The sequence below is a fragment of the Pteropus vampyrus genome, unplaced genomic scaffold (genome assembly GCF_000151845.1).
Source record: "Pteropus vampyrus isolate Shadow unplaced genomic scaffold, Pvam_2.0 Scaffold23, whole genome shotgun sequence".
In the NCBI taxonomy this organism is placed as follows: domain Eukaryota; kingdom Metazoa; phylum Chordata; class Mammalia; order Chiroptera; family Pteropodidae; genus Pteropus; species Pteropus vampyrus.
Window position 1 is genome coordinate 273,962 of NW_011888804.1, and position 11,559 is coordinate 285,520.

At 45.6% G+C, this 11,559-nt stretch overlaps 1 long non-coding RNA gene and 1 pseudogene across 1 annotated transcript; both read right to left on the reverse strand.

Moving 5' to 3' along the window:
- Positions 1–3,066: 3,066 nt before the first annotated feature.
- LOC111736949 lies at positions 3,067–5,850 on the reverse strand. Its single transcript, XR_002779292.1, has 2 exons — positions 4,289–5,850; positions 3,067–3,309 (listed from the first exon to the last, which is right to left on the reverse strand). It is a non-coding gene; the product is annotated as an uncharacterized LOC111736949 (long non-coding RNA).
- Positions 5,851–11,437: 5,587 nt separating this feature from the next.
- On the reverse strand, positions 11,438–11,559 carry LOC111737073 (annotated as a pseudogene).

Here is an 11,559-nt window from a genome sequence, read left to right on the forward strand (position 1 = left end):
ATGATTGGCTGCAGTAGAAGGACACCGGCCTTGCCATTGGGGAGCCCCAAACTCCGCCCTTTTCCGATGCTGAAGCTCCGCCTTGGGAGATTTAGAGGGAGGCAGGGCGGGCCGCGCGGCCGCGACGAATCCCGACTCGGGCGCGCCCCCTCGCGCGCGTCCTCAGCCACTAGCCGCGGCAGGGGTGGGAAACATGATAATGACAGCCCGGCTCTCAGCGCGCCAGGCTCCTTCTCTCGCAGGCTCACGGATATTTTGGGAGCCCCATCCGTGCCAGGCGCAGCCGGCAGCGCTGTGCCCGAGCCTGGGCGCACCGAGCGTTTTCGTGGCCATTTATCCTCCCCGCAGGCCCATGGGGGCCGGGGGCAGGTCCCACGGCAATCCCGCTTAAGACGGGGATATTGAGGGAGGTTGCAGGGGCTTGCCCGAGGCCACAGAACTAGAAAGTGATAAATCCAGGCGGTCTGCACTTGACCGGCACAGGCCCTGGGGCAGATAGAGCCAGGGTTATAATGGGAAATTTGTTGGGCGCTTCTCTTGCATTCCTTATCTCATTCAAACCTCACAGCAGCCCCAGGAAGGTAGACACTGTTAGCCACAGGCGAGGAAACAGAGACTGAGAAAGAGGAGGTTGGCCAAGATCTCAGAAATAGAAATGGGGCAGAGTCTACCCTCCCAGCCTCTCCCCTTCCCCTCACGGATGAAATTACAGTGAAGAGGAGCAAACGGTGTCGCAGAAGAGTTTAGCAAGTCACCAGGGTCTCCTGCTCCCCATGAGAAAATGTCCGCGTTAGGCAGGGGTTCCAGGCGCTCTGGTGTCTTGTCCTGCCACAGCTCACTGCCCTGTGTCACACTATACTGTAGCCATCAGGGTTTGAGGGCCCTCGGCCGAAGAGTTAGTATTTGTGCTAGGTCACAGATGCAAACAAGATGCCTCTGGGCACCTACCTCATGCAGCGTGGGTCGTGGCCTGAGAGCAAGGTTTGGGTTTCTCTGCCTGCATCAGCCCGAGAGGTGCTTTGTGACCATGGCCAAGTCACTCTCCCAGTCTAGGCCTCAGTGTCCTCATGGAGAGAAACCAAGAACCTTGAATTCCACAACCCACCCAGGGCATGTTCCAACATCCAGAGATAAACAAATGGCTGTCACTTTAAGTAGCTGCCTCCCCTTAGAAGGGATAAGACTGAGTAAGATTAAAGGAAAGAAAAACCCAAGAAAAAACCCCCCAAAACAACCCAACCTTAACAACCCTCAAAACCGGGGAAAAACAACCCGGCCCCCCACCCCACCGCACCCCCACACTCTCAACCACTAACTCTGCCCACTTGAACACCAAGAGATTCTGCCTAGCATGAAAGAGGATTCCAAAGTGACATTGTGACACCCAGGTGGAGCCATCTGAAACAGTGTCTGCAGGGCAGAGAAGGTTTGCAGTTTGTTGCCAAACTATCATGGTAATCATGGTTTGGGAGCAGGAAGCAGATCATCTTATCCACCTTGCATACTATTTTAACCCCTGCCCTACACACCTACTCCTGACCATAGCATTCTCTATTTTAGTCAAGTGAGAAGGACATGCTAAAACACAAGTCTAGTACCCACTCCTCTCAACTCCACAGCTCTTGTACCTAGATGTAACACAAATCACTCAGTATGAGTTTCAAAATGGTCTTTCCTTTCTCTGTACATGAGGTGTTCATATGTATATAACAAACAGACCCATCGACAGAAATAAAAACTCTTAATGCTGCCTAGGATCTCATAGAAATGGAATTTAACAGCAATGATACTAATAGCTAATCCTTACTGAATGTTAATTATGTGGTGGGCTCTGTAATAATGCATTCTTAAATTTAAACTTCCTGACCATTTATATAGAAATTGAGGCTCGGGGAGGATAAATCACTTGCCTAAAGGTTACACAACTAAGGTGGTGATGGAGCTGGGACCTAAACCTAGTTCTGCTGTGAAGGTACTTTACCATAAAGATGTATATTGCTTCCCTTGAACTCACACACTAACATAGCAATTCATTAATTCCACGAACATTTATTGAATCCCTACTTTGTTCCAGGCCCTGTGCTAAGGACACAACAGTGAACATAGAGACAGATGGAACACAGTGAGGCCAGAGGGCTCAGTAGGGACCCATAAGTCATCCTAAGAGAGATGGCTCTGGGGGTTGGGGGAGGGAGAAATAGTGCAAGTCACGTGAAAAAAATCTGTGTTCTTGGGAACCATTCTAGCTGCTAAGGGATAATAATTTGGAGATGGCAAAAGTAGAATGCTGGAGACCAATTAGGAGGCCATCTGATAGTAGCAATGGAGAGGGACCGATCCTTCTCAAACTAATATACTCGAAGTAGAAATATTTACATGATTGTAAAACTTAAGAACCAGAGAGGAGTTATCTGGTACTCTGAAACTAGTGTCTGTGTAACCCAGCGGGGCTCTCAAAGTGAACTGCAAGTTTAAAACAAAGACCACTTTCTAGGAGAAAAAGACACACTTCATTTGAAGTACTGTAAATGATTTGATATTTACTATACCAAATGCCCAATTTAATAGTCTGCAAGAGTGATGAGGCCTAAGAAATAAGTAACTACTAATTTGGGGGTCGAGTGAGAATCACTAACCAGTAAATTACAAAAGTGATAAGCCTGCCATGGTAGGAGCTGGGAACACCCGTCTTTGCTTTGACTAAGAGAGGTAGAGTAGAACAAGCAAAGAAACCGCACAGCCCGAGTCTGGACACAGACTTTGGACTTCAGCTTCTACCGCTGAAAAATGTGAATAATAATTTATAAAGATTAATTGAGATAACAAAGTGCCTGGCCTTTAATGGTAATTATTACTTGCCCATATTGAGTATTTAAGTATTTCTATGACAATGTGCTTAGTTTTGTTCTCCCTTCCATAGATTAATTAGAGCAAGCCATCTTTTGTTGTTGTTTCTATCAACAATTACTTTATTTTATTTATTTATTTAGGGTTTTTTCTTTTTTTTAAATGCACTGCTGTTGAAATAGGTAGTTTAAATGATTTTTGCTGTGATAGGAAAATGAATCAGGGAAGTATACTTTTATTAAGATTTGTCAGATAAATTAGATACTATTAAATATACTTTTAGATGCTTAACTCTTGTCTGGAGAAAAATATTCGTCTTAATTTTCTCTGCAGATTGGGTTATGAAGCTCTGTAACTTGAAGTTCACTGTGTCTCATTTCTGAATCAGAATCTGGGTAAGTCTTGTCTGGAAAGACCCCAAAGGGATGCTGGGAGAATAAATGATGCAATTGGGTGCAAGGCCTGAAAACAAAGGGGCCCAGTAAATATTTGCTGAATGAATCCTTATATTATTCATTATGACTGCTATAGGAAGCATACTGCACTAAGGCAAATTCTTCCTAAAATGTAATGTCTTGAATTTTGAGAGAAATGTAAAATCTCGACTTACTTTTTAAAAACAATAATTACACTCAAACAATAACGCTCTAGTTTTTGCATGACGGAGACAGCGGCTGGAAATGACCAGCAGTTGGAGATCATTTTGCCGCATAACGTGGGTCTTACTCTCTTGACAGCAAACTAAGTGTGCAAAGAAGGACTTCGGGCAGGGACATCGCCTCGCGCGGCTGTACTATCCCACCAAGCCAGATCCGATGGGCAGGAGTCCTGACCAGCTGCGAGACGAAAGTCCCCCGGGAGGTGCCAGGGGACCCATCTCACCCCAAAGTGAGCCAGCGGGGCCCGGTGCCTGCCCCAGCGGCGCAGAGCTGACTCAGGGCGTGGGGAGGGAAGAAAGGCACCTTCTGCGGTATTCACTCCGAAGCGCCCCCCACGATGTGCGTTACCGCTGTGTGCCTCCGCCTCAGGGTCACCTCCTTTTCCAACGAGAGAGCCCCAAAGCGGGCAAAGCCTCGCTCTCCTGCTCCTCTTTGCATCAACGACAACCATTCCCTAGGAGGTGCCCTGCGCTTTAGTTTCCAAAGAGCTTTGACATATGGATCCGTTGTCTCTGGAGAGACAGGCCAACGGGTGCCCATACTTAGAGAGGGGAAACTGAGGCACGGGAGTGGGAGGCGCTTCTGGAGGCTTCGAGAGTGGAGGGTGGTGGTGCGGGGCCGGGAAGGTTCCGCAGCTCCCCCACCCCCCACTCGCGTCCCCGCGCTCCGTGGGAGCAGCTCGCAGGAGGGTGCCTTCCTGTCGCCGCTCCCGGCACCCCGGTCTCCCCTCCAGCGCGACCCCCCACCCCAGCCGCCCAGGTGCTGACCACCTGGGCAAATACCTCTAGCCATGGCCCGGGTCTGTCACCGCCTAGGATCTCCCGGGAAACGCAGCTTTCGAAAAAAGTTGCAACTGTAGCCAACTGCTCCGCCGAGCTCCGGCAGCTGCCCTGATTGGCGCCGCCACCCGCCTCTCCCTAGGCCGCCCGCCGTGATAGGCGGACTCGGGAGAGAAAGCCCGCCCTTCTCTCCACCTCCCCGGCGGGGGCGGGGCGAGCGGCCGCACTTTCTGCAAACGCTTTCGGGACAGGTCCCCGTGGAGGAGGTGGGAGGGGGTTTAAATTTTACCGTCTCCCTGCGATGATTGGCTGCAGTAGAAGGACACCGGCCTTGCCATTGGGGAGCCCCAAACTCCGCCCTTTTCCGATGCTGAAGCTCCGCCTTGGGAGATTTAGTCCGGCGGCTGGAGGCTCTGGCTCTGAGCGGACCGGCTGGGACTTCCGGTTTTCTTCCAACTTGACCGGAACCCGACCTTTGACCTTCGACCTCCCCTTATGACCTAGGAAGCCTAACTCCCACCAGTTTGGCATTTCCAGCACCTTGAGTCCTTCAGCAGTTTAATCCGTTCATTCATAGGTTTGAAAGATTTGTGTCTGTAATTCCAGTATTCAAAACCCTCTGGCACAGTTCCTACCAACTAACTGGGTCAGTGGGTAAACCTCCTAGAACCTCAGAGATTCTAGCCCAACGTACCCACCCATTTTACAGATGGAGAAACAGAGGACTGTAGGGAACAGGTAACTTATTTGCTGCCCACGGCCACCCGGCAGTTTAATTGGATGGCTTGGGTCAGTCTTCTGACTTGTTAGTGCACTAGATGATTATACCTTAACCCCAGGAAAACAACCCTTCAGCTTTCCACACCCAGGGGAGCTTCCTTCCATCTGTACGGTCCTGGAGAAGCACAGATGTCCTGGATGTTTGCTTTGAACACAAAGAAGGAGTCCAGTTACACCTCTTCCCTGGGGGCCCCTCCTGGCAATGTAGGCAGAGGTCACTCATCCATTTTTTTTTCTCTTTGGTCCCCGAAAAGGTTTTGGAGACCCCACCATTGGTCAAGGACCCTACCACTGAACCAGGAAAGTAGAAAAGTAAAATGAGATGATGTAATGAAGGCACTGGAAAGAGTAGTCGCTATGGCTTTGACATATCATTTCAGCTCTTTGGCCCTCAACTTTCCCAGCTGTCAGATGATTTTGGAGTTGGGCTGTGATTTCTGAGGTTCCTTTCAGCTTTTAGAGAAAGTTTTGCTTTCTCTAAAATTCATCAATTCAATGTCTGATCCTGTAAGGATAATACGGAGGCAAATAAGACATATAACTTTCCCCATATTTTATAGGGAAGAGACCAACAAGAAACCACTTTTTAGAAGACAATATAAAATAGTGATTAATGCTGTGAGTAAAATGAAAATGGGGACTTTTACAGAGCGTGAGTAGGGAGAAGGTGGCTTCTTTATCTCTCTCTTTTTTTTTTTTTTAAGGCGAGGCAACCCTCGGTTGACCTCACAGATTGCAAGGACCTTGTCATCTCACAATCCCTTTTTTAAAATTTTTTTTACTCCTACAGGACGTGGTCTTCCTAGGTGATCTCCCATCCAAGTACTAACCAGGCCCGACCCTGCTTAGCTTCCAAGATCAGACGGGATCGGGCTTGTTCATGAGGGCTGCTTCTTTAGATTGATGAAGTCAGAGAAATTCTCTTTGGGTGTATGGCTTTAAGTTATACCCTAAATAAGTAAGATCCATGGAAAAGGTACTTCTAGGTAGAGGTAATAGCAATTGTAAATGCCTGGAGATGCGAGCTTGCTGTGCTTGGGAAAGGAAAAAACCCAGTGTGATTGGAATTGAGTATATGATGGGAGAAATGGAGGGAATGAGGCTGGAAAGGTAGGCAGGGGTTGGATCGCATAGACCTCTGAAGGCTGTGCCGCTCTCTGCTCCAAATCCACTTTTCTCTTCCCTGCTGTGCGGGATGGGGCTGTAAACCACATTGCTTCTTTGTCAGCTACAGTCAGGTTTTGTCAATAGGAGAGAATCCAGGGAGACTGGAAGGCAGCGGGGAGGGATCAGGGACTTGCTAATGCCTGTTTGCTCGCTATTTCTATCAGGGTTGCCTAAGTAATGACATTTGCTCTGCAGGGCACTGGTTCAGTGTCCAGGTTCTTTCCACACTTCCAGAAACAGCCTTATTATGAACCCTTGGAAGTGCCAGCAGCGGCCCCTCTTCAGAGGTCTGAGCCTCAGCTTTGCAGGGCTCCTCCCCTCAGCTGTTGGAGAGCCAAGCAGCAACATGATGGGGACACTTTCTTAGAGACATAAGAACCAGCTCTACCAGGCTCCACTCCTGATTCTTCTAGTTCTGGTAACTGGACTTGCTCTCCTGGTTCCAGCGGTAGAGGCGAGAACTGCTTCCCGTGGTCGTGATTGTTACCTCAATATTCCCATTTTGCTTTCTCGGTCTTCTACCGCCTGATCAATGAATTTTCTATTTTAAATTGTTTTCCCGACTGGTCCCTGACTGACACAAAGGCCATCATGAGGACCGAGACTTTTATTCCACATCTAATGGGAAGCCACTACATGGGATTAAGCAATGGATAAACTGGGAAATCTGAAAGGTAACTGACTCATCGCAAATAGTTATGGAAATGACAATAATCTGAGACTTGGAATCTTGGAATCACATGACACGTTTCTGGAATGTCTAATGATTCCCACTTTCCTAAGATGGCCACGTCATATGGGTGGAATCACACCAGTGCTCCGCGAAAGATGACTTTCCTTACTCTCGTGTTATCTCTTTGTTCATAGTTGCTGCAGGTTTTTGTTATTGTTAAATATTTCGTGTTAGCGTCAGTTCTCATAAAGTTCTACCAAATGGAACATGCGTATCCCAAAGTTCCACAGCCAATTGCCACCTTGATCTATGAACTCCATCTCATTCTTGTGTAAATCCAATGCACATATTTTTCCTGTTATATATATATGTGTGTGTACATATGTTAGTATGTATGAATATGTATATATTTCCCCCTCTCTATATACACACATATATATTGATATGTACAATATATATACCAGAAATGTAATTACTTGGAACTCAAGCAGGTGAGAGTAAAAAATACTCTCTACCTTATAGGCTTGTTATGATTAAATGAGAGAATGACTAGAAAGCACATTTGGATGTAGGAGATTGAAATGGAAGCCATTTAGTAATGAATAAAGTTAAAGATTGCATCTCAGTGAATTACTATGATTTGGAGTTACTAATCTGTCCCATTCTTTCTTTGGTGTCCTCGGAGGGAGACCAAAACTTGTCTATCAAGTAGCTTCTCAAGAGAGGTGTCTGTGGCCAGGCTCCTTGTCGTTGGATGTGGAAAGAATGAACACAGAAATGGTATCTAGAGTGTGAAATTTGGCATTGTATGCTATAGAGCCCGTGATTTTTGCTTGATGAGCCTTTTTTCTCATCTGTTGAATGGGTATATCTTTTCTCCCCACATCCTTTTTCAAAAGAATATTATCGACTACTTTTTCAATTGGCTGGGGATTCCTTAAAGTTTTAAAAATTATCATTTCATTCAAAAAGCAATTGAAGAATGTATATATTGATGAACAAGGATAGTTTTTTGGTGGTTTTCAAAGTCAGTTTAAAGATGGTTTAGCAGCAAAGCTCAAGCTATTCAACTGAAGTGTCCTAGGATAGATGATTGGATAAAGAAGCTATGGTACATATATACAATGGAATATTACTCAGCCATAAGAAGAGATGAAATATTGCCATTTGTGACATGGATGGACCTTGAAATAATCATGCTAAGCAGAGAAAAGTTGAAAACCACATGCTATCACTTACATGTGGGATATAAATCTGAAAGCAACAAACGAACAGGACAAACAGAAACTCATGGATGTGGACAATAGACTAGTGGTTACCGGAGGGAAGGGGGAGGGGGAGTTAGGTAAATAGGGTAAAAGGGGTGACATTGAAGAATTTTAAATAAATAAATAATTTTTAAAAAGATATTCAATTTGGAATATGATTTTTTTTTTCCCTGTGTGGGCTTTATTCATTTATTTTTTGGCTAGACCTTTAATTTGTGAGTTTGAAGGGACAGATGAACTTCGTTTTGTTTCTGAGAGATGTTGTCTTAGTTTGCTAGGGCAGCTGTAACAGAGTACCACAAACTGAGTAGCTTAACTGACAAAAATGTTGTAATGAGTCTAAGTCCGAATCCCAGGTATCAGCAGGGTGGTTCTGTTTGAGGGCTGTGAGGGCTATCTTCCATGCCTCTTCCCTAGCTTCCAGAGGTTTGCTAATAAATTTGGTGTTCCACCTGACCTCTGCCTTCATCTTCACGTGGCATACTCCCTGTCTGCCTGTCTCCAAATTTCCCTTTTATAAAGACACAGTCATGTAGGGTAAGGCCCACCCTAATGACCTGAATTTGAACTTAATTACCTCCACAAAGATCCTATCTCCAGATAAGGTTACATTCTGAGGTCCTGGGGGTCAGGACTCCAACACATGAATTTATGGGGTACAAAATACACAACACACAACAACAGGTTGTTTTTTTTTTTTTTAAATTTATTTAGCTATCATAAATGTGTTGCTTTTAAGGGAAATGCTACAGAAATGAATAACGGGGTGTCCATAAAAACATAAAAAGGTATTTTTTAAGTTAATACACACATAGGGTGAAAATGTCAAGCAGAAAATGTCCTCGTCCCTAACTCGGGGGCCCAGCTCAAGAACTCTTCCGTGCATATGCTGCCGTAATACCTGAGGAAGGTAGAGATAGGGTTATAGTCATGATCCAGAGAGATAACAACTAGGAACACTTGCTGTGTGTGAAGACTTGTCAGAACATTCTGGAAATCCGTGTTAAGAAACAGGCAATGGTTCTTGAATACCTGACATGCTGCAAGGCAAGAAACTCAACCTTTGTTACTTGTGATGCCTCAGGGCCCGTGTCCTAAGTCTTTGCCTTTATTTTTCTTTCCATTTCCTTCTACTTTTTCTTTCTTAAAGGAAAACCCTACATGGATTTAAAATGTCCTTACTTCCTTGGGACAGTTTGAGTCCCTATCAGTCTATACTCAAAAAAGTTTGATAATTAAACCAATTAAAAAAAAAAAACCCTTCAAAATTAAATATATATTTGAACCTTTTGACGTTGCATTTTCATTAGTATCTGTATTGGTCAAGATTGTTTTGGGTTGCACATGAGGGAAGCCTGCCTCAACCTGGTTCTAGGAAAGAAAGGAGTTTATTGTCTCTTGTAATAACAGAGAAGTTCAAGGGTGGGAAGTAGTTTCAGGCATGACGGGACTAAGGACCCAAAGGATGTCATCAGGACTTAAGTCTCTCCCTTCCTCTCTCCCTGTCCACCTCTTGGCCCCACTGATCTCTAGACTGGCCTCACAGTCTGGTCTTCCACGCCACATGTCCTGCGCCCCCACTTCCCAGTACAATCTTAGCAACACCTGTGGCAAGGGACTGTCTTTTTCCGACTATTTTTAATACAAATACCTGGAACTGAAATTCATTGGCATAGCACTAAATCTATCAATGTGGCCTGGCGGTGGATCCACTACTCCAGGTGGCCAGCCCTGGGTCGCATGGTCAAATCTGGAGCGATGTGTATGGGAGATGGTTAGCGTTCTCCAAGCCACAGGGACTCTGAGAAAGAGATAACATTAAGGTACTATTATCTGATGAAAGAGAGGGATTCGGGATGTTCAGAAACTACCATTGTTCCAGAGCATAGAAGATTTTTAGGGCAGTGAAAATATTCTGAATGACACTGTAATGATAGGTACATATTATACAATTGTCCAAACCCATCCAATGTACAACACCAAGAGGAACCCTAAGGTCCGCTATGAACTTTGGTGATAATTGTGTGTCAATGTAAGTTCATCAGCTGTAACAGGCATAACATTCCGGTAGGGGACGTTGATAACTGGGGAGAGATGCGGGTGTAGGTGCTGAGGGTATATGGTAAATCTCTGTACCTTCCCCTCAATTTTGATACGATTCTAAAACTGCTCTAAAAAAATAAAATCTTAAAAAACACGCACACACAAAAACACCCCTCTGTCCACTGTGATGTCTGCCTTCTTGAAAAATCCAATAGACGTTTCAACCACGTTCTGATGCTCTCTGCTGCATCAGATATTGCTGACCACTCTGATCTCTCTCTGGTTCTGCTTTGGCCTCTCTGACTTACCTTTCTGAGGCTCCTTGAGTGCTCACTTCTTAGGTACGGAACCTCAGAGTTCAGCCCTTGGCCCCTGCTCTTCTCTTCTAGTACAGTTTTATCCTCTCATATTTCATCCTCTTCTGGATCCTCAAGCTGTGAAGTCCAACAGCCTGCTCGACGTCCCCACCTGAATGATCCACTGTTCCCTCAAAATTCCTTATAATAGACTTAGCTCGATGGCCTCCAGTGAACACCACCTCCCACTACTTATACCTTTGTATTGCCTTTCCTTGAGTCCTATTTGGCCTTGCTTAACTGACAGAATGTGGAAGCATTACTGTGTCAGTTGCAAGCCTAAGATCTAAGAACGGCTGGAAGCTTCTGCTTTCATGTGCTTGCCACCAGGTAAGAACCGTGGGGGGGCCTACTGGAGAGACCACCTGGAGAGAGAGAAACACAGCTGTGCTAGCATCCCGGCTAAGCCCAGCTGGTTAAAGTCACACAAGTGACTATTAGCAAGACCAGCAGATGGACTGTCCAGCTGAGCCCAGCTCAGCTTGCAGGATCGTAGGAAATAACAAAATAGTTGTTAAGTCATTACATTTGGAGGTTGTTTGTTACATAGCAGTAAATTAGCAAAACACTCCCCATATCTAAAGCCAAAGTTATTATCTTCCTCTTCACACCTGTTTGTCTTCCAGGGGTTACGGTTTCAGTTAATGGTAGGTGCCATTATCTACCTAGGTTTTCAAGCCAGAAAAACTGAGACGGAATCCTATAATCCTCCCTCCCCACTATTCCTGTTCAACCAGCCACTATGTCCTGCAGGTTTGACCTTCTAAATATTTCTTGAATCTGGCCCTCTTCTATTGCTCCATAACTTTGTGCTGCAGTTCAGGTTCTGTTCTTAACTTCTCAAGACTTTTTTTTTTTTTTTTAAGGTCTACAACAGCACCTGGTCTTCCTAGGTGGTCTCCCATCCAAGTACTAACCAGGCCCGACCCTGCTTAGCTTCCCCGATCAGACAGGATTCGGCATGTTCACGGTAGCATGGCCGTAGAC